Source organism: Globicephala melas, chromosome 5, assembly GCF_963455315.2.
Source record: "Globicephala melas chromosome 5, mGloMel1.2, whole genome shotgun sequence".
Taxonomy (NCBI): Eukaryota; Metazoa; Chordata; class Mammalia; order Artiodactyla; family Delphinidae; genus Globicephala; species Globicephala melas.
Window position 1 is genome coordinate 94,008,352 of NC_083318.1, and position 22,308 is coordinate 94,030,659.

At 43.2% G+C, this 22,308-nt stretch overlaps 1 protein-coding gene across 4 annotated transcripts in view; it reads left to right on the forward strand.

The window, feature by feature from the left end:
• Positions 1–22,308, forward strand: part of SHROOM3 (shroom family member 3) — a 197,439-nt gene that overhangs the window by 51,525 nt on the left and 123,606 nt on the right. The gene's annotated exons all lie outside the window — the stretch shown is intronic.

Consider the following 22,308-nt stretch of genomic DNA (forward strand, 5'->3'; position numbering starts at 1 on the left):
AGATCCAGGTTGTAAGGTGGGTCAGGGATGCTGCGAGCCACTTCTCACTAGTGGATGCGTCCGCTCCAGACACAGAGAAGATGGAGCTAAGATTCTGCTCATCAGTGATGTGAGGTGGTGCTCCCACCATAGTTCAGTAGCCCTTGTTCAAATGAAAAACTGTTAAGTGGCTTCACCACCTCAACCAGTTTGTCCAACACTGTGGGTGGGGATAGGGGAAGGACTTGCCTGACGGTGATTTTTTTCCCCATTAAAAAAAATCATGGTAAAGTATACTGACATATACTGAATATGTGTCCCGCCCCCAAATCCGTATTTTGAAATCTAATCCCCAATGCGATGGTATTAAGTGGGGCCTTTGGAGGTGATTATGTCATGAGAGTGGAGCCCTCATGAATGGGATTAGTGCCTTTATAAAAGAGACCCCAGAGGGCTCTTTCGTCCCTTCTGCCATGTGGCATTATAGGGAGAAGATAGCCATCTGTGATCCAGGAGGTGAGCTCTCATCAGACACAGAATCTGCTGGTGGCTTCATCTTGGACTTCCTGGCCTCCAGACTGTGAGAAATAAATTTCTCTTGTTTATGAACCATCTAATGTATAGTATTTTTTTTATAGCAGTCCAAATAGACTAAGATATATGCGTAACATAAAGTCAGCCGTTTTAACCATCTTTAAGTGTACAATGCATTGTTATTAAGCATGCTTACGTTGCTATGCAACCACCACTGCTATCTGTCTCTAGAACTTCGAGGTGATCTTTAAAGTCCTTTCTGGCCTCAGCTCCCTAATTCCAATTAACTGCACCGCACTCTCTCTCTCAAAGTCTGTGTTCCTGTCCTGATTATTTTACTTGGAGAGTGGGAAGGATTTATTTTTTTAACACTACACGATGAATTGGTTTCAGCGGAATTCAAACGGATCTTGTTGTTTGGGTTATTTCTCATCGGGAATGCTGAATTTTTTCCTGAGAATGATGGCCGAGGTGAAGGGACAAAAGGGAGACATCTCTTCTGTGAGTCAATTTAACAAAAAAGAGGAACTGGTGAGGTGACATTAAATCATTCCTGGAAATATCAATATATTCTCAGTGCTAAAGGGGCATGTTGGCATTCTCAAAGAACGGAGACTCCCAGCTTTTACCTAGGAAGCTTTCTGGCTGTTCCTTAGGGCAACCTCCTTAGTGTTTTTCTATTTGCTCTCCATTGATAAGCACTGCTTAAGGTCATGTTGCCCTTGGGTTCCCATTAAACCGGGTGGAGGGAAGTTCTTTAATATTTACTTAGCGTGCACAGCATACCAGCAGCTCTACAGGAGATACACAAACGTGCCCGGCCTCTAGCTCCACCTGACGAGGGAAGATTTCCTTATAGGCGCCCCTCTGCTGCTCCCAACTTCTGGAGTTTCAAGGGGATACCTGAAGGAATGATTATCTTCTTCACCCAGTGTCTAAATTATCAGCCATGGAAGTGTGTTTGTACAATACAGGGTGAATCAGTCACACGTTGAATAAGACACACTTTGCTTCCTGGAATATTCTTGGAACAAGTTAATTGCATTTTGCCCAAGAGAAACTTGCTCAGACACATTTCTTTTTGATCCAAACACCTTTGGATCAAAGGTGATTTTGCCTCCCCCTTCACTGCTGTTCACCCCACACGTTTCTATTCCTCTGCTCTAAACCCTCTCTGGGGGAATTCTGCATTTTGTTTTGCAAGTATTTTTTCTTCCAGGGGTGGCTGTGTCTAGGAATATTACATCAGAAACAAGCAGCAGGATTCTAATCTCTGTACGGCTACTCACACATCTTGTGTCCTAAGGCAGGATTTTCAAGTTAAATCTCTGGCTAATTAAGACAATAATCTTAGGTATGGAACTAGTCTGTTTAGTTCCAAACTATGAGTGGCAAATGAAAAATATGAATGAAAACAGTGCTCATGTTGTAGGAACACTTCAAGCTTTGTGGAGACACACTGAAAACCTAATGGTGTGTTAGCCAGTGAGTTTTAATTTTCCTTATGATTGCTAATCAGTCCCAGGGCTCAACTTGTGAGATGTTAAGTAGCCTCTGAAGGGGTTATAGTCAGGCTTTAAAATGTTTTCTTTTTGCCAGACCTTTAGTGGGCTTCATGTTTTATACCAGTTGCTATTATTGTTAAATTTTCTATACTGAAAAGTAATTCAGTGTAGTAATGCCATTTATTTCAGGCAAGATTTAGTCACATGTCACATACTCTGAAAAGTACAAAGTTACAAATTTCAGTTCTTCTTAAAGCAAACACTCTTGGATAACCAACTAAGTTGGAGCCTAATCCATGTAATATCGGTCATCCTAGTATCTTGTGAGGTGGGTAAACACTAAATCGGTGGGCTTCTAAGTTATAGAAAAGAAAAAACACACACCCACAGGGAGAATTCCCAGCATATGTAGTCGGAGGAGACTCCCCACACTTCGCCAGCCTCCACCCCACCCCTGTGTCCAATGCAGGAAACTCCTATAGTATCTAGGACAGAGCTCATCCAGCCTCTCCTTGCATAGTTTCAGGGTCAGGGAAGTCAGTACCTGACAAGTCAGCTCATTCCTCCTTGCATGGCTCTCACTGTTAGCAAGTTGAATCTATAAGTTCTCGACTCTCTACCTTAAGTAACCACCGACCATCCTCCTTGCCAAGGTAGGTGTTATTTGATGCTGTTTTATGAACACATGTGCGTAACTCACATAAAGCATTTACCACGGACTGTTATTTCAGCACGTTGTGACCTTGCAAGGACTCATGCAGCAGCATTGCATGAGAAATGTCTTATCCATTTCACTAATGTCTCCTTCCTTGGCTTTGCTAAAAAGCCCTCAGGTGGTTCTGGGAACATACTACAGATGGGTGAGTCGGCATGGAAGTTTGAAAAATCAGATACGACTTTTTTTTTTCCATTTATTTTTGGCTGCATTGGGTCTTCGTTGCTGCACACGGGCTTTCTCTAGTTGTGGTGAGTGGGGGCTACTCTTCGTTGCAGTGTGCGGGCTTCTCATTGCGGTGGCTTCTCTTGTTGTGGAGCACGGGCTGTAGGTGCGTGGGCTTCAGTAGCTGTGGCACGCGGGCTCAGTAGTTGTGGCTTGTGGGCTCAGTTGCGGTGCACGGGCTTAGTTGCCCCACGGCATGTGGGATATTCCCGGACCAGGGCTCGAACCTGTGTCCCCTTCATTGGCAGGCAGATTCTTAACCACTGCGCCACCAGGGAAGCCCCCAGGTACGACTTTGATAGGAGTCACCATTCAAACCTGAACTTCATCTTCAGCTTCCATTTGGCTCTTCTTGTTATGATGTTGATGGTGAGGAAGAGAGGGCCATACCTGAGAGGAGGGCTGGGGGAGTAGATGCTCACTCGGTCACAGCTGTCATTGGTTGTGCTGTGTCCTCCTGACTACTGAGGAAATGGGATCAAGAACAACACGATATCACTTTTGCTCAGCGAGCCACTAGATTATATAATCTTGGAGGTGGAAGGCCAACCGCAGTATTTTACAGACAGGAAGATAGATTTAATAGTCTTTGACAGAATATCTACCAGGTTTGCAAACATAAATGGCTACAGAACCAAGGAAGAAACACAGATGAAGGAAGTCAGCAAGGTACAAAGTATAAAGAGCCCTTTCTCTCAGAACACAATGGGGAATGTGAGGACTGGGGTAAAGACGCCCTATCGAAAGGGAGCAGTGGATTCTCAAGTCTAATGGGTTATTATTATGAAGGAATGAAGACCCAGTGTTGCCAGAAATCTGGATTTTTATGTGAAAGATCTCAAATGATTAAATGTTCAAACTGAAAGCACTGTGTGCACTAGCACAGGCCAGGCCAACCGAAACAAGCCATGAGGTAAATTCTCTTTGTAGATACGGGTCTAGGGTTTGGGAAGCTCATGGATGGCTTGTGTCCTGAGTTGGGGCCATTAAGGACTGGGGCTGTGAATGGATCCAGATGGTTTTCTGCAGTTGACCTTTGCCAGTGCCTCCCCTTCTCCGTCAAAGATTGAGTTAATCTCTGTGTCACCCCTGGAGAAATGCCCAGTTGCCCTCTGGGATCAATTGACCTTATCAGGGTGCAAAGGAGGAAACTGGCTGAGAAGGGAAACAGCGTGGGCAGTGAAAACTCAATAAGGGAGACCACAGAATGGTCAAGCACGTTTGAAGACACGTCTAAACTTTTCTCTTTCCTAAAAGAAGTCCCTTTATTTAGTGCATATTGCAAGTACCACTTTCAATCGAAAGCATAGTTCATGGATTTGAAATCTGTGCTGTCTAGTCTTCTGGGACACAGTGACTGGCCAGTTGCCTGTAATTTCAACTGACATGTGCTCTTCAGGGGCTCAGATGAGAAAGGCGCCTGACAGAAACGCTGGCGAAGTTCAGCCCTGATTTGAAATGAATGATTTCTGCCAACTAATGCTGAAACGCAGTGTGTTTCCCTTTAAGAGGACCTGCTAGAGGAATGCAGCTTTGGGGCCTCTCCTCATTTATCACAGTGTTTACAAATCCCGTTTGAAGTTGAAAATAAATCATCATCCTGCTGCTTTGCGGCTGTTTTACAGCTAAGAATTTTAGAGGTGATTGAGCACCAACCCATGGGTGGTGCATGTGAAGGGGCAAAGGGAGGGGGCCACGGGGAGGCACCCTGGCGTGTAGGATCCTTGACCAAGGATAGGTGCCCATAGCCAAGTCCTGAAAGAGGCGAATCCTTCTTCCAATAATTATGGAGCCAGTTGAAAGGCATTGGGTGCGTAAAATGAATTGAGTTGAATCTATAAAATGCAGGATTAGCTGAGATTTGGAGTTTTGATCAGGCGACAGAATCAAAGAACAGTCTGGTCTCTCAGTTTCAAATACGTATATAAAATGTGAGTGGTGGGAATTCCCTGGTGGTCCAGTGGTCAGGACTCAGCGCCTTCACTGCCGGGGCCCGTGTTCCATCCTTGATTGGGGAACTAAGATCCCACAAGGCATGCGGCATAGCCAAAAATAAAATAAAATGTGAGTGGTGCAGCAAGTGAGGAAGACAAAGCCTTCACTTGGTGAACCTCATACTAATCTAAGTCTCCAGCTTCATGGTCGTCACAGCTGGGCATATTTATCTTAGCGAAGAGAAGACTCACAGGGGTTGTGTCTCCCTTTCAGTACCTCAAGGATTATTATGCAAAAGCAGGATTAGACTCCAGAGGGCCGCTAAGGGGAGGCAGATATCAGGTTTGACATTAAGAAGACTTTTCTAACAATTAGGATTGTTGGAAAATAGAAGGGGCCTTGAGTCAGGGTCAAACTACAGAGATTCAGGCATCCTATGGGGCCGTGAGAGTCTATGATTCTAATAATCTGGCTTGGAATCCTGAAAGGATCAACCCTCCTGCGTTTCCTGCTTCCTGGATCATAAATCATATTTTAAAAAACAATAATCCAGTGTCTTTGCCTACCAGTTGGGTTTCCCTAATGCAGAAATTAACATACAACTGATAGTGAAGTTAAATAGGTAATATAAGCAACATGAACTGGGAGGAAATCTCAGGAAGTAAAAGCTAGGTGAATGCGTAGTTAAAAATCACCTTCACAGTTGAAAGCTGAATCCGAGCGGCTTGTGTTTCATCTAAATAAATACAACTAGTGGTTAAGAGCACAGACTCTGGAGCCAGATTGCTGGTGTTCAAGACCTAGTTCTGCTTTAGACTAGACCTTGAGCAAATCACTTAACCTTTCAGTGCCTCGATTTCATCATCTGTGAAATGGACTTAATGATAGTACCTACCTCGTAGAATTTACGGGAAGAGTAAGAGGGTTGAGGCCATATAAAACATTGAGAATTGAGCAGGGCACATCGTGTGAGATCCATAATGCCAGCTGCTGCTGCTGTTGTTATTATACAGCAGAATCATAGGCTGTGTCTGCAGAGCTGACCTCATGGACTACATTTTATCTTATTCCCTAAAGAGTTTATTTGCTTCAAATAACAGCCCCTGTTGGTGTTTGAATAGCATTTAAATATTTTAACTGAATGTTTTCCTGTCCAAGCTGGTGACATTATGAGGACTCTTTGTTAGAATAATGATCCATTGATAAAAGGATTAAAGAAAGATTTTGTTACCTAAGGAAATTTACCTTTGACCACAGTCAGCTATTTTTAAGACGTCAACCTTATAGACCTGTACTAATATGTTTGACTACCTCGCTGCATTACAGAAATGGAATTTAACCTATTTGGGGTCTTTGTCTGTTAATTATCAAAGAATTTAGTTCTCTAAGGTGTTCTGAGTTGTAGGAATTGGCCCACATTTATTCTATTTGTTTAACCAGCAATTAACACATAGAATCTTAATTAAAAATGATAGTTTATATATATATATATATATATAAAACTAACTCAGTTTCCTGTACACCTGAAACTAACAACACAACATTGTAAATTAAGTATAATTCAATTAAAAAGTGGTTTAAAAGATGAAAGAGATAGCTAAGTTTACAATACTTGGGTAGTCCTGTAGAACGCTGATTTTTTAGTGCTAAAATATGAAATGTTAGAATGACAACTTGACCCTAATAAACGCATATGTGTTTGTACACATATATTGTATTTTGCTTATAGTGTATATATATATATATATTTGTATACATATGTATTGTATCATGCAATCCACAAATTTATCTTCACGTTAGTGTAATTTGAGCTAAATTTAGGAACAGGATGTTGGAAAGCATGGAAAGGTGAATGTCATGAACATAAATAAAGAAGGTTTTTGAACTGGACATTCATTCCTCAAATATTTTTGATTCTCTGGAATGTGCAGGGCTCCACTGCTTATGAATAATACATATATTAAAGACTTAAGGACTTAATTCTTTAAAATCTTTTAACTTTTTATTTGAAAATAATTTCAAAATTATAGAAAATTTGCAAGAATAAGAATAGCTCCCAGAACACTCGGGTATCCTTTACCCAGATTCACATATTACTGACCTTTTACCCCACTTGTTTATCGTATGTGCCATCTATCTCTGATATTTTTTGAACCACTTGAGGGTAAGTTACAGATGGCCCTTTGACTTCTAAATACTTCAGTGTATATTTCCTAAGAATGGGGATATTCTCTGTCGTAACTACAGTACAATTATCAACTCTAGTCATTGGAACAAGGATACAGTACTTTAATCTACTATTTGTATTTCAGTTTTATCAACTGACACAATAATGTCCTTTACAGCTTATTTTTTCCTTCCAGTGCTGGACCTAGTCCTGGTCCAGGGATGACAATCAGTTAGCGTGTCTTTTTATATGGGTCATGTGCACAGCCTTTCTTTGTCTTTAATGAAATTGTCATTTTGAAGAATACAATCTTCCTTTTTTTATTTTATTTTTTAAAAATATTTATTTATTTGCACTGGGTCTTAGTTGTGGCAGGCGGCATGGCATGCATGTGGGATCTAGTTCCCTGACCAGGCATCGAACCCAGGCCCCCTGCATTGGGAACGCAGAGTCTTAACCACTGCGCCACCAGGGAAATCCAAATCTTCCTTTTTTTTAAATAGGATACTGAGGGCCCTTCATCTGGACTTGGGACCTACATTGTATCTGAAGGAAGGATGATTGACTCTGTTGAGTTCTCAGGCCAAGCCCTGTGATCACGTGGTGAAACCCCGTGTCGTGGTGCTCGGACCTGGTATATGACTTTTCTATACGGACCAATCTAGTCTTGGGCGAGCAGCTTGCCCTTAAAGAGGTTTAATGAAGCCACCGACCAAAGGTCCTCACAGCTTAATGAAATTTGTAAACATGAAAGCATTCTTCTATTTTTAAATTTTCCAAAATACGAAATAATCCTCTCTTGCTCAGTTACTTTAGCAGAGGTACGAGAGCAGGTGGTGAGAGACCTGAAGTGTGTAGAAAGAAATTTATTGGAAACTTGGGGATTCATGCTGTTGAAGAACGTCAGTGAGAGGACAAGCTAGTATTTTTATCGTAAGATAAAGACGTGTAGTTTAGGGGAAAGGGCACGAAGACCTGAATTAGCGTGGTGATACTAAGAATGGAAGGCACAGGGTGGTCAGAATGGGCCCTGGATTTGATCCCTAATTGGCAGGGATGTTGGAACCCACTGACTTGCGGAATTGTGAGATCGTTAGTAGAAATAAGCTATTCAGGATGGGGATCTGGGACTTTTGGGTTTGGAAAAAGTTGATGATTTTGCTGTTGAACTGGTCTTAGGCTCTGCTTGTGAAGGTGTCCAATAGGCCGTTGGAAATGTAGGACAAAGCGGGGGGGAGGGGGAAGGCATCTGAAGCAGTGCTAGAGATTTGGAGATGATCTACATAAAGGTTATCATTACAGATGAGAATGATGAGATCCTGAGGAAGGCAGCGGAAGCAGTGGAGAGAGCAAGAGAGAGGAGGGCTGTGTACCTTGGTACTTAGAGGAAGAAACAGTACAGCAAAGGTGCCACAGGGAGGAATAATGAGAACACGTTGTTCTGGAAGGGCCAGGGAGAAAGTTAGAAGGGGAGGGAGTGGTTAGCAATGCTGACACTGAAGTGGGATGCTGGGGGACACTGAGGAGAGGCAGCCGGGTTTGGCAATTGAGGCGGAGAAGTTTGGACAAGTGTGAACTCCAAAGCCTGCCTGTAGGGGTTAATAAATGCAAGTGGAGAAAGAGGCAGGGGATGAAAGGGCAGCAGAAGACTCTTTGGGGATGTCCAGCGTCAGAGACAGTGAGAAGGTGGGAGTTCAGGTCACCAGGATGAGGGACCACACAACTATATAACTCTCAGTCCTTCATCATAGCCTGGAGGCATTTCCCCATCCTTAATGAATCTTTTTTTTTTTTTTTTTTTTTTTGCGGTACGCGGGCCTCTCACTGCTGTGGCCTCTCCCGTTGCGGAGCACAGGCTCTGGACGTGCAGGCTCAGTGGCCATGGCTCACGGGCCCAGCCGCTCTGCAGCATGTGGGATCTTCCTGGACCGGGGCATGAACCCGTGTCCCCTGCATCGGCAGGCGGACTCTCAACCACTGCGCCACCAGGGAAGCCCCTTAATGATCTTTGAAATCATTCAAAAGTCACTTCTATCCCAGAAGCAGATGAGAGAATGAAGGGGCGCTCTTCCCTGGGTCAGTTCTCTGGCCTCATAGCTGAGTTTCTGCTAGCGAACAGCACCTTACCTGCACCATTATGTGATCTGAAGGGATGACCCAAAGGAAAATCCTCAGGCGTTCAGCCCTCGAAAGGGAATGCAAGACACAAAGCAGCCCCTTATGATGGAAGAAGTCCAGGAAAGTGAAGCTGACTTCAGTGAGGTTTTTGTAGTTTTCTCCTTTGTTTTTCCAGCTCCAAGAGCCTCTTACTGCCAAGTTTGAGGTTTTTAAAAAAGCCTCCTATCGATCAAGGGCAGAGTCTTAGCACCATGGAGAGCCTCACACTTGGCCTACACCTGTCACCAGGAAGTTAGGAACCCCTGGCTCATGTGATCTGTTGCAGGCAAAGTTACCTGAGGACGTCCGACTGACGCTCCCAAAAGCTCACTTCAGAGAAGTCGAACTGACTTACACTGAATGAGACAAAACACAAACAGTACAAAGGATTTCTAATAAGAATGATTTTATTCACTTTCCTAGTCCCCGAACCACCACCTTTGCACCAAAGCCAACTTGGGACATTGAGCCTTGGAGGTTGTTTATTTATTTATACAGTGGTTTCAGTGACGCTTTATTTTCTCTCCCCCATTATTTCTTTTTCCCTCCACCTTAGGTGGGATACAGGTCCCAGTTGCCTGTAGAATATAGTTCCAGAGTTTTGTTTTGGTTTGATATAATTTAGATCTTCTTACATTCTTTGTATCCTATTTAGTTTTGGACATGTGGGTGAGTAGACTGGTGAGTTTTCATGGGCTCATTCCTGTACTTGATGTCAGAATAATCCTTTGCTTTCCCTAGACATTTCCTCTTTGTGAATTTGCCATTTAAAGGGTAGCTATGTCACAGTGAACTCATCTGGTATTGTACAATACCGGTTTGCAGAACTGTAGTTCCTGTGCTCATTGCTACCCTCTTTTCCTGGAGTCAGTTGTTGCTTGAATGTCAATAAAATGACACTCTCTCAGCAAGGGAACATTCTGGATTCCTGAGGCAGGGAACGAAGCCAGGCACTTGTACATTTGTTTTCAAATGAACTGGTTCTTATGTTGTAAATATTTAACTATTCACCACGGTACTCCTACCGAAGTTTCCATTAGGTTTTCAGCTAATTCCATTTCCCACAGGCAGATAAAGATTCTCTAGTTTTCCAGAACCCTCTTTAAGCAAATAGAGATTATATTTCAGGGAGTCTGGTTTGAGAAGGAACAAAAACATGGGACCTGGAAGGCATATTTTTCCCATGGTGGGGGCAAGGAGGCCTTGGAGAACTAAGTCTGCCAGCAAAGAATGGATGCAGTGGTGAATCTTATTGATGACTAAATATTTTTATCATTCCCTGTGTTGCCTTTGCTTAAATTGTGGGTAGCGATGGCTAAAAGCAGAGGAGTATTTCCTTCTCAGTTTATGGTTTTGAGAATCAGAATCAGATGGAGGGCCATTAGCTATTAAAGCTACTGAAGAGGGCCAGGTGATCTTATCTCTCTAATGAAAATGACTCGACTCAGCTGCCCTAACCTCTGCCGTGTCTGGGTTCCTGAATAAATTTCTCACTGGCATTTGTTCTCAGGAAGAAACTCCAGGAAAGCATTAGGCAGAAGATTTTGATTTACAGTTCACCTTTGTTTACTCCCTTAGCGCTATATTTGTTTATTTTAGGGGAAAGAGCTCCCTGTAAGATATAATTTTTGCTTTTGGCTTCTTTTATGACCCAAGTTTAGGATATTTTGCCTTCAAGAAATATATTTTGGTTTGTTTCTCTCCTTCCCCTTTGCTCTTCTTTCCTTCCTTTTCTACAACATGTCTCTCCTGCTTTCCCAAGTCTGAGGACAGCAAGGCAAGAAGTCTGAACCCACGTCTGAACGTCTAACCTTATCACTCAGTGCACCAGCCTTCAGAATGTCTGATGGTACTTGGACCGCAAATGACTGCTAAGGTCAAAGACCATAAGCATGAATCAAATTGGAAACATTAGCTTGCAGAGCCAGTCTGTCTGTCTGGTCACTTAGCAGTTTATAAAACTTAACTCCTAGCTAGAGAGCTTATTGACGGGGTGGGGGGGGGTGACGGGGGCGGTTGAGTGGGCCCAAGGAAAGCACTGGGCCCCGGCTCAGAACTGCTCACGTACAATGCAGTCCACACGACGACCTGGACCGTTTCAAGGACTTAGCAAGAACATTCTACATTTTCCCATCCAACTGACACAAATATTTCCTTTACTTTTTAAAATATTTATTTATTTTATTTTTGGCTGCATGGGGTCTTCGCTGCATCCTGCCGGCTCAGTTGCCCAGCAGCATGTGGGATCTTAGTTCCCCGACCAGGGATCAGAACCTGCGTCCCCTGCATTGGAAGGCGGATTCTTAACCACTGGACCACCGGGGAAGTCACCACAAATATTTCTTTTAAGAAAGATGGTATTTTAAAAATTATTATTCAGTTGAACATTTCTTAAATAAAGGCCTTTTTTCCTGATAACTGACAAGCGGGATACCAAACTATGGTCTTCAAAATTATGCTTCAAAATCTTTTTCTGCATCTTTCCTGTTTAGCTTCAGATCTGCATGAAACACAAAGTGTTTTTCAGCAGTGTTAGCTGGTAGTATGAAACCGAAAGAACACTCTTGGAATTTGAAATAAGAGACCTTGGTAGCGGGGGGAAGGGAGCAAATAAGTTCCCTCAGATGTACCTTAACTGAGGATTCTGCGTTTTCTTTCTAGAGTAGAGAGAGTTTAGGTCCAGTTCTGAGAGAAACTCTTGTTTAGTTTTGTTCTGCTTTTAATTCCCAGAATGTTAATATTTGTAATTCATGTACATGGATTTTAAATTTAGCTTATGTCCGTTTTCCTAATCAAATATTTTTTAAATATCCATTTATGTAGGAGAGGAATGGACATTCTAAAAGAGTTATTCGGTAGTCTTAACACGTAAATAAAATTACTATAAAACCTTCACACCTCCCTCTTATTTCTCATGAAAATGCCAGAGTGATAAACACTTGCGGGAGATGCTCTGCATTCAGACGTCTCAGCGAGCTGTGCTGCTACCCTCTCGTCCGGGCCCTCCTATCTGTGATCAGTTTTGTGCGTGCAGATGGAGGCTTTCTACTGGATGCTGTGCCTGCCCTTGGTCTTGTGGCTTTGACACTGAAGCACCGTTGTCTGCAAAAGACAGTATATTACGCCTCCAAGGTTCACTCGGCTGCCCGCTTTGCTGCTGTAACCTCATTCTTGGAAAGCCTCTGGGTTTCCTGGGAGATGAAGCACGAGCCACGTTTGCTCCAGCCTAACTCACTTCGGAAGGCTTGTTATTCAGGTTTGCAAGAGAGAATGTGGGGCATGAGAATTCCCAGCAAGGGCCATTTCCACTACATGTTAAAATTTGGTGCCCTGCGTCCCTCCTCTGTCACATTTTTATAAAAGTCATGGTGTTTCTTAAGTTCGGCTGTGCTTGAAGAAGCCAGGCAGAAATGAGAACAAAGTGTCTGACATCGAATCCGTGTATTAAAAGCACATCTGGACTAATATGGAGTAAACATATATGTTACATCTTTCAGACGTGCCTCAAATCCTTCCTGGATTTAATAATAATATCGAACATTGGAAAATTTGTTTGAATTAAAGCCAGGTGAGAGTTGGCATATTTGTAAAAGAGGTTGAGGTAGTCTGTAATGGATTTTAATAGTTTTCTGAGTTAAAAGGAATAATAGTATATGATTTATAATTTTTCCCCTTATGACCTCTTGTCCCCTCCCTAACCTCAGTACAATGATACTACATATTACATTATTGTTGGAAGTGAAAAGGTCCTCATGTGCAAAGCTGATATGTAAGCCTTGCTCAGTAATTCAGGCATCCTTGAATTGTATAAGGACAGCAGAAATAGTTTAATGGGACTTCCCTGGTGGCGCAGTGGTTGAGAATCCGCCTGCCAATGCAGGGGACACGGGTTCGAGCCCTGGTCCGGGAGGATCGCACATGCCACGGAGTAACTAAGCCCGTGCGCCACAACTACTGAGCCCACGCACCACAACTACTGAGCCCGCGTGCCACAACTACTGAGGCCTCTGCGCCTAGAGCCCGTGCTCTGCAACAAGTGAAGCCACCACAATGAGAATCCCACTCGCCGCAACTAGAGAAAGCCTGTGTGCAGCAATGAAGACCCAACGCAGCCAAAAATAAAATAAAATTTTAAAAAAAGAAATAATTTAATGTCACACTGCTAGTTTATTCATTGCCTTTGGGATGCAGTTCCTGTATTAAATGAGATGATTAGCCAAATCCTTGCCTCCCCAGGAGACCAAAATAATTTCCAAACCACAGTGGCAGTATGGTTACAGTTTCAGCTTCATGCACCCCAAAGTAAGTTCTAATAGGTGCTATCAAACATATGGTTTCAAACTTCCTGATGAAAAACTATAGGCCTTAAATTTTTTGTTTTCAAATAAAACAAAACCCAACTAACCCCAAATAGCTAGCTACTTGTTTATGCAGCTGTGCCAAGATGAAATACAAGAGGACATTCTTCTTTGGGGGACCTGAGGCAAATCTTTCCATTTTCAACAGTGAAGACTTCTCTCTCCCCCTCCTCCCTTTCCTTCTGTCTATCCCAGCAGTCTCCAACCTTTTTGGCTCAGGGACGGTGAGGGGGGTGCGGGACAGTTCAGGCAATAACAAGCGATGGGGAAGCAGCAGATGAAGCTTCGCTCTCTCACCCGCCACTCACCTACTGTGCGGCCCGGTTCCTAACCGGTCAGTGGCCCGGGGGGTTGGGGACCCCTGGTCTGTCCTCTCTTGAATAACTTAAAGTCCTAATTGCTCCACATTGCCTTCAGGATAAAAGTCAAGATTTATACACAGTATGCAAGGTTTTCTTCTCCAGCCTCGTACCTGACCAGGGCCCAGGCCCTGCTTCCTTTCCTGCTTCACACTCCAGTCCACTTCCAGTGCCTGAGCATACCATGCTTTCTCTCTCCCCCTACCTTGGCACACGTTACTTCTCTAGAATGCTCGTCCTTCCCTCCCTAAAGCTGGTGAGTATTCTCATAATATCATGTCTTTGTTTACCCCATAAGCAACTACATGGTATCGTACACTTATTTATCTTTAGACTTTAAGCAACTTGAGAGCAAGGGCTGTGTCCCTTTGGTTTACCATTGTACCTCTTGGAGCCTAGCACAGTGCCTGGCATAGGGTAGGTGGTCACTAAATCTTTGTTGAAAGCTCCGTTGAGTCTGGGTGTCACTCAGCTTGCTTTACCGTTGACCTTTCATTTTATTAATGAAGGAAGTGGAACAGAGGGGCAGAGTGTACCTACGAATGTTTCATAACTGTGTAGGAGGGATGGTGTTATATAAACTTCAGACTGGGACTTCCCTGGTGGTCCAGTGGTTAAGACTGCGCTCCCAATGCAGGGGGCCTGGGTTTGATCCCTAGTCAAGGAACTAGATCCTGCATGACATGTGCCGCAACTAAAGACTCTGCATTGCCGCAGTGAAGGTCCCTCATGCCACAACTAAGACCCAGCACAGCCAAATAAATAAATAACTATTTAAAAAATAATAAACTTCAGACTAAAGCATAGGAGAGCTGTAACGAGGGAGCAGGTAGGGCCACTTCATCAGGCTAACCCTCAATCACGTAACCTGCCATGCTAGGAAATCCAAAGAAAGGAAAATCACACCCTCCAAGTGAATGGTGATTCTAGTGATAAAAATGATCATGGGATTTTCCATCTCTAGGTTGAGATTATTTTAAAATTTGCCTCATCTTTAGTGAGAAAGCGTCATCCGCTACCTTAAAAGTAAACCTACTTGTCTGAACATTAATTGTTGGTATTTAAATAAGTTGAGTTTCACAAATGCTGCTTGTTGCTGCATTTCCACTAAAAAAGGTGACTTAAAACTGTTCTTCCTTAAACTGATCCTTCTTAAATATGCATATACCCACTGTCTGTCTCAGATACTGCTTACCATTCATCTCCAAGTTGCACTAACAATAAAAATGTCTGATAACAGGGTTTGCAGTTAAGGAATGGCAATTAAGAAATGGTTGGAATTTAGAAATATAATCTTAATTTAACCTGGGTAGAATTACCTAAAGTAGCTTCCATTTATGTCAGGCATTTTATATGCAACATCTGATCGTGTCAACAGTCCATAGGTAGATAGTACTGTCCCTCTTTACAGATGAAGAAATTAAAGCTCAGAAAGGTGAAACGCCTTGATTCCAAGATCACATGGTACATGACAGATCTGGGATTCGAAATTTGATTGATCTTCCCCAAATCCCCTGTTCTCATGATATATTTTTGCTTTATAATAAGAGCACCATTGTTTTCCCAGGCATTGGATGTTTGCCCATATCACTGTAAAATACTGTCTTTTGTATGTACCATGATGACACAGTGGCTGACAGTGGCCACCAAGAGCAGCATTGTCTCATCATTCTTGAATTTGTAATCACAGACAGTGTTTGTAGAACTTTGGGATTTTAATTCAGACTGTTGGGAGTCTGTCCAAAAAGCTCAAATGATTAGTCATTGCCAGGCTGATGAGTCTATGATTGGGGTTCCTAGAACTCTATAGACACGTCACAGTATATAAGCCATGTTTGTCCATGTTATACTATTTATTATTATTTGTTAGGTTCACACCACTTTGGAGGATGCTGGCGTGGACTTTTTCTCTAACATTTTTCTCGGACTTTCTCCCAACTTCCTGACTAGTCCCAGGAGGTAAATCAAGGAGCTTCTGGAGAGCAGCCTGCAGTGGGGAGAGGCTCAGGTTCATGTAAATCTTAAGAACAGTCTAAAACCTGGGGCCTCAGTCAGACCCTCCAGAATAAGATACAACCCAATAGCCATGTCTTCAGGGACTTGTGGCTGAATTAGTTCTAATGTGTTAAAAAACAAAAACAAAACCTTAAGTTTCAGGTTTTACAGTTACGCCAGTGAGACCTCCACCAGTCAGAGATCCCCTCCCGTGTAGTGTTCTCCATTGTTTGCATTCTGTACCTGACGATGGCGGTAATAAGGATTTAGGGAGAATACCTGTTTCAAGCTCTCCGAAGGTCAACTGCCAAGAAAATCAGCAATTCCTAAGATTATCATAGCCTGTGATTATCAAAAATGTAAGGGAATATACATTCCTCTGCTTTGCAAAAGTCTTACTGTTTCTTTTCATTAACAAAGGTGATTCAGAAGATGCGGTATTGATTCCAACCTATAGAAGCTGTAAATATTTGAACCAAGTGAATTACTATAATTTGACACTGGCAACTCCCCTTTGATGGGGATCTCCTTTCAAATGATTTCACTTTCTTTCTCTGTATTGGATTACCAGACGGGCCTTTTGGAATTACGAATCCTGCTTTATGATACTTGGGCAAACAGGTCTATGCGAAAAGGTATTGAAAATATAGGTACGGGGCTTCCCTGGTGGCGCAGTGGTTGAGAGTCCGCCTGCCGACGCAGGGGACACGGGTTCGTGCCCCGGTCCGGGAAGATCCCACATGCCGCGGAGCGGCTGGGCCCGTGAGCCATGGCCACTGAGCCTGCGCGTCCGGAGCCTGTGCTCCACCACGGGAGAGGCCACAGCAGTGAGAGGCCCAAATACCACAAAAAAAAAAAAAAAAAGAAAAGAAAAAATAGGTATGATTTACCCAAAGAAATGTATAAATGGCTTTAAAAAATTTTAGAAGGTGAGATATAAAAAAATTGTAGAGTTAAAGTTGATGTGAGGAGGAAAGGAAAGGAGAAAGGAAGCCTAGATCTTACATTAGCAGAATATTTGGCTTCTTTTTCAGTATTAGCAAATTAATTGATTATGGATCACTGGTTTTTTTTTCCTGTTTCTGAAATCCATAGTTCAATGGAGGAAATAGGCTTAAAATCCAAGAAAGCAAGGATTGTCATTATGCGCCGTTGTGATTCAGTGAACAGGTTGGATCTTAAGAGAGATAAGTAAACCGTGCTAAGTAAACCTTAGACAAGCTTTTCTAGGAAGTGGGTGCAGTAAGGGCACAGACATTGGGATACTCCTAACCCGTGGTGATACTCATTCTTCATTTCACTCAACATGTATTTACTGAGTGTCCATTTGTGGCAGGCACAAAACATACCAGAAACCTTGCCTTTATTGAGATTATACTTAGAGCAGGAGTATAAACAATAAACATTAAACATAATGGTTAACTATATTATAAAGAATGTTAAATGATTAGTGCATGGGGAGAAAACGGATCAGAAATTCTAGGGTAGGGAGGAGGGAAGCGGGTTGTAATTTTAAAGGGGGAGATCAGGGTTGGCCTCAATGCAAAAGCGACATTTGAAGGCGGAGTGGGAGGTAGTCATGGGGACGCTGAGCAAAGGGAATTTTCTGTGCAAAGGCCCTTAGGAAGGAGCATGCTTGGTGTGTTTGAGAAATAACAAGGTGGCCGCTGTGGCTGGAGCAGAGTTGGGGGTGAGGGAGAACAGTAATAGATCAGGTGAAGAAGTGATGGAAGGTGGGGTGGAGTAGAGCACATGAGGACTTGCAGACCATCGTTAAGAACTTTAGGGAAATGAGGAAACCTTGCAGGGTTTTTGTGTGTGTGTGTGGTACTCGGGCCTCTCACTGCTGTGGCCTCTCCCGCTGCGGAGCACAGGCTCCGGACGCGCAGGCTCAGCGGCCATGGCTCACGGGCCAGGCCGCTCCGCGGCACGTGGGATCTTCCCAGACCGGGGCACGAACCCGCGTCCCCTGCATCAGCAGGCGGACTCTCAACCGTTGCGGCACCAGGGAAGCCCCCTTGCAGGGTTTTGAGCGGATAATTGACATGATTTGAGTCATGTTCCAAAAGAATCACTCTGGTTGTGAAAAGACTGGGAATGAGAGGCAGGGGCAAAAGGAATGCCAGTGAGGAGACTTGGCAGTAATCCAGGGACAAGATGATACTGGGGCCCGGATGACGGCAGGGGAAATGGTGAGATGCTGTTGGATTCTGCATTTATTTTGCAGGTTGACCTAACAGGATCTTCTGGAAGATTAGATGTGGAGGGAGAGAAAGAAAGGAGTAAAGGTTTCAGGCTTGAGCACCAGATGGATGGTATTGCCATCAACCGAGATGGAGAAGGTGACAAGTTGAACAGGCTTTGGGGAGCAATTTGAAACATTTTAAATTAAATATACCTATTGACGTCAGATGAAGATGTTGACTAGGTGGTTGGGTATATGAATCTGGTGTCTAGAATTGGGAGCTGGGCTGAAGATAGAAATTTTGGGGTCTTTGGTGAAAGTATGGGTCTTTTTTTTTTTAAGGTTTATTTTATTATTTATTTATTTAATTTATTTTTGACTGCGTCGGGTCTTAGTTGCGACACGTGGGATCTTTGCTGAGGCATGCGGGACCTTTCGTTGTGGTGCGCAGGCTTCTCTCTAGTTGTGGCATGCGGGTTTTCTCTCTCTAGTTGTGCCACGTAGGCTCCAGAGCGCGTGGGCTCTGTAGTTTGCGGCACACAGGCTCTCTAGTTGAGGCACACGATCTCAGTAGTTGTGGTGCGTGGGCTTAGTTGCTCCATGGCATGTGGGATCTTAGTTCCCTAACCAGGGATCGAGCCCACATCCCCTGCATTGTGAGGCGGATTCTTTACCACTGGACCACCAGGGAAGTCCCTCATGTATGGGTCTTAAAAACTATAAAATATCCAATGGAAAGTCACTAATTCCTGGAAATTGCATCTGTAGAAGCTGCAGCCATGACATAGGACTCGTTCCAATCCTCTGGGCTAAGTTAACCCCACCTTCTGTTGTCTTCTGACTATAGTAGCACAACATCACTCATAACCAGGTACACCAATTAATTTGTGTTGTACGTACTGGAAGCAAAACATTTCCACACCATGGACGGTTAGAGCTATTGATCATCAACTAAAGTTTCTCATTTTATGAATAACAAAGGCATGCCCAGAGAAAGTAAATGATTTGCCCAAAATCATAGTAAATGGTTACAACAGAGTCAGGAGTAAGCTTGCCTCTAGCCCAGTACTCTTCTTTACAATCTCATTAGATGGAACAAGAAAGGTGATAACAGTGAGGTAAAGTCAGAGGTCATTTCTGCCACCGAGTGTTCCCTTCAGAGCACGAGCAGGGAGTGGAGCTGTCCTGTTCATGAGCTCTAGCAGCACCTGCATCCCTAAGTGTAAAAAGCCACAGAGTGAAGCTCAGCTGACTGCTCTCAAAGAGAGAGCTGGAAAGTGCCTTCTGAGTTGCTCAGGCCAGGTTTCAAATAAAACAGGGAGCTGGGGGGCAGAAGGAATCATTTTTTTCATCTAATCAGTCACAGTAAAGTACTCTTTTCCTGTTAAGAACTAGAGGAGGAAGGAGAAGAAAGAGAATGTGGGTAACTCTGCCATCAGCTTTTGATGATTCTTGATGGTGAATTGGAGGAAAAGCCTAGAAAGGGCCAAAGGAACATAGACTTGAACATAATTTTTATTTGATTGTGGGCTGTAGTCAGACATATACTGCACTTCAATTTACTCCTGGTTCTAGCCGTTTCTTACATATTGGTGAATTATTTGGATTGGCTGTTGAGTTCCAGCTGGTCATTATATGTAATTTGCGAACTATTACACTTAAGAGATAATTCATTCATTCAACAGATATTTATAGAGTACCTACCAAAGGGCAGGCATTTCCCTCTATATAGGAAGTGCAGTGGTAAATAAGATAGGTGAGGTATTTGTTTTCATAGACCTTACTTCTCATGGGGTCACATAGATAATAAACAAGTAAACAAATAAGTGAAGAGGGTAATTCCAGATAGGAATATGTGCTACGAAGAAAATAGAACAGGGTCATAAGATAGAGATTGGGGGGCTACTTTTAGGAGAGTCAGAGAAGGTCAGGTGACTTTTGAACTACAACCTAAATAGTAAGAAGGAGCCTGCCACATGGAGGTGTGGGGCATTCCAGGCAGGGGGAGAATTCAAGAGCAAGGTCCTTGAGGTGGGAACAATCTTGTGACGTTGAAGCAAATGAAAGGCCAGTATGGCTGAAGCATAGGGAACAAGGTAGGCTGGAGCCACATCCTGTGGGGCCTCATGGGCCATAGTAAGGAAATGAATTGTAGTCTAAATGTAGCATGAGGCCTTTGGAGGATTTTAGCAAGGGAACAGTATTATCAAATTTACTCCTTCGAAATAACACCGAGATTCCTTTTTAAGGACTAGCGTATATAAGGGCAAGAGTAGGAGAAGGGAGACCAATGAGGAAGCTATTACACTAATCTAAGGATGTGCTAGTAGCTTGTTCTAGGATGGTGGCAGTGGAGATGGCTGAAGTGATGAGATTTGAGACAGATTTCTGAGACAGCATCAGCTAACGTACTGATGGATTGAATAAAAGCTTAAGGGTAAGAATAATGACGGTGACAGCTGGGTTTGGGGCTGTACCACTGGGATAATGGGGCCATTAATTAAGGTGGAGAAAACTGGAAAACGGCAGGTTTGGAGGGTAGGGGTAGGGGTGTAGGGTGCCAGGGAATAGCAGAAGCAAGAGTTCCATTTCAAACATATTATTGTTGATAAGCCAATCAGATATCTGGGTAGGTAGTTGTATGTAAGAGTTTGGAGTCCAGGGGAGGGTTCAGAGCTGGGGAGAGAAAGTTGAGAGTCATCCACATATAAACAGTATTTAAAGTCACGGGAACTGATTTACTCACCAGAGAGAGTGTAACTAGAGAAAAGATGTGAAGACCAATCCCTGGGGTGTAGCGACCTTGAGAGGAGGAAGACCCAGCAAAGGCAACTGAGAAGCAACTGTCAGTGAGTTGGGGGAGGGAAGCAAAACCCAGGAGGGTGTGGTGTCATGGAAGAAAAGAAAAGAAAGTGTTTGTTCAGGAGGGAACAGTCACGTGTGTTGAATGCTCCTGCTGAGGGATCCTATGAGATGGTCACAAACCACTGACCTTGGCAAATACAGAATGATGTGACTCTGACAGGAGCAGTTGCAAAGGAGTGATAGGGATGAAAGCTGGAATGCAGTGGGTTGAAGAGAGAACAGGTGATAATAAAATGACGACAAGGGCAGACAGTGTATTAGCATGGGTGGTTTCTATCACCATTTTAGCTAGGGATTTGGTAATGAGGTAGGACCATTACCAAGATTGCTAGAAAGTCTCCTAATCTTAGGTTTTAGAATGGTGAATTAAAACTAATATATGTTCCTAGGAAATTTGATCTACTGTGTCTACTTGGGGGGATTAAGCTTTCAAGGAGTCACCCTGATGTTTATCCTCCGAATCATCCTTTGACACTAGTTCCTTGGGTCTGTTTCCTGTAACGGAACCCAAATAGAACATAAGGCAGCATATATGGAGCACTTAGTGTGCTGTTTAGAGCTGTAATAACTCGTTTAATCCTGACCCCACATGGTAGGGACTGTCATCATCCCTTTATATAAGGTCACACTACATTCTATAAAATCTAGGTAATTAACTTATCACTGAAATCTTGCAGCACAGTTTGTACTTAGTTGGGAAATGCTTGTATTTTAGCAAAATTTTAAATGTTGTCTCTCTCCTTCTCACCCAAATACCAAAAAACATGCTTACATGGCAGTTTTGGTTTGGAACTCAGGCAGTCTGGGAGCTCCAGGAACCTCCTCTTCAACCAACGTCCTTTATCTCAAGGCATATGGAAGGGAGTTTCCAGAGAGTAAAAGCAGGTGACATTTGATTAAACCAGTGTTGGTATAAAACCACATAAAAGTTATAATGCATACAAGTTGGGCTAGAAATGAAAGAGGATGCTATTGCTAGAATTGATGAATAGTCAAGGGTTTGGAATTGTCCCAAAAAGAGTCTAAAAGGGAACATGGACTGTCAACTCTACTTTTGTTTTAGCATGTGCATGTGTGTGTGTGTTAACATAGTTTAATACATCTCTATTAAAGTCACATCAATATCAACATTTTTTCCTGCTTGCATAATAATACACAGTTGTTTCTTAAAAACTCAGAAAATGGGACCTCCCTGGTGGCGCAGTGGTTAAGAATCCACCTGCCAATGCAGGGAACATGGGTTCGAGCCCTGGTCCGGGAAGATCCCACATGCCATGGAACAACTAAGCCTGTGCGCCACAACTACTGAGCGTGCACCCTAGAGCCCGC